Source organism: Sciurus carolinensis, chromosome 5 (genome assembly GCF_902686445.1).
Source record: "Sciurus carolinensis chromosome 5, mSciCar1.2, whole genome shotgun sequence".
NCBI classification, from domain to species: domain Eukaryota; kingdom Metazoa; phylum Chordata; class Mammalia; order Rodentia; family Sciuridae; genus Sciurus; species Sciurus carolinensis.
The window spans coordinates 152,516,825-152,518,532 of record NC_062217.1 but is presented as its reverse complement, the minus strand read 5'-3'; positions in this window follow the sequence as shown (position 1 = coordinate 152,518,532).

Here is a 1,708-nt window from a genome sequence, read left to right as displayed (position 1 = left end):
GAGGATCATGAGTTCAAAGTCTCAGGAACTTAAGCAACTCAGCAAGACCCTGCCTCTAAATAACTTATTAAAAAGGGTGGGATGTGGCTCAGTGGGTAAAACCCTCTGGGTTCAATCCCTGGTACCAAAAAAAAAAAAAAAAAAAAAAAAAAAAAAAAAAATGGCGAATGAATAGAAAAGTTAATGATTGAATGGCCATGTTCATTTAGTATGGCTACTCAGTTCTGCTCCCATAGAGCAAAAACAGCCATAGACAACATGTAAATGAATGAGTCAATCAATGAAACTTTATTTACAAAAACAGGTGGCCCTCAACTTGGGTCTACCAGCAATAGTTTGCCACTTCCTGATTTATCATAATACCCAGCATAGAGTAGGTGCTAAAATATTTGTTGGGTGAATAAACAAGGGAATGAAGGTCTTTCTAAAGTTATAGCATGGTGATTTGTTTTAACGCTCTGTGTACTATCTTTAGACATTATCTGCACAGAGAGCAATGAATGTCTAATGACCAGAAATAAGCTTGACAGAAATTATCTGTCAGTTCCTCCCACTCCAAGCATTGTGTGTAGATGGAAAATTAACATGCATAAAACAGTCATCATAACAGAGATGTAAACTAGAAGAGTAGTTTAAAGAGAATTTTTCCCTTCACGTGTGAATCTGGGTTTATTAAAAAGTTGTGGCCTGTATCTCTTTCAAAACAGAAAAAAAAAGGATAAAAGATGGAAGAGCTCTTGCCCAGCATGTATGAGATCCAAGGTTCAATATCTAATACTGCAAAAAAATTAAAAAATAAAGGAACATAATAGATGGTGTCATATGTAGTGAACATAAGGATTGCTTTTAAGGAACATGTCTTTCAATTATGATGCACTTACATGTGAAGGAGAAGGACATAGTATAGTAGTATCAAGGGCAAGATTCTGGAGCCCACGTGCCTGGTGCAAATCTCGGCTCTTGGAACTGGGCACAATGATGCATGCCTGTAATTCCAGCTACTTGAGAGACTGAGGCAGGAGGATCGCAAGTTTGAGGCCAGACTTTGTAACTTCACAAGACTCTGCCTCAAAATAGAAAGGCCTGAGGAAGTAGCTCAGTCAGAAAGTGCCCCTTAGTTTAATCCCCAGTACCATCAAAATAAAATTTTTTTTTAAATCCTAGCTCTCCCACTTATTAGCTGTGTGACCTTGGACAAGTTATTTAGCTTCTCTGGGCCTCAGTTTCTTCACCTATTAAATGGGAATCTAATGACACTTACTATGTATGGTTGTTACAGGAGTTAAATGTGCAAAATGCTTAGAGTAATACTTAGCACATAGTCTAAGTAGCAATTATTATTCTGCCACCAACCAACAATGTAACCTCAAGTATATGACATAACTTCTCTGGCTTCATTTTTTTCAGTAAGTAATCACAAAGGCCCGTCATCTTCAACATTCCTAAGGGAGTGGCGTTGCCGACCTTGAGGAAAGAAATAGCCAAACATAAATCATCCATCTTGTTCAACTGACACCTTTGAGGTCTCAGCAAAGCAGCCTGTTCCAGAGAAACATCCTGTAAACCAACACTGTTATCTCTTCAAATTCCAGGCAAAGTTGAATTCAGGGTGGTGAGAGATTGACCAAAGCAAGGACAAGTACCCTTTTCCCCCCTCCATCAGACTCCTGATGACTAGCCATGGCTTCCTGTCCCTCCCATCATCATG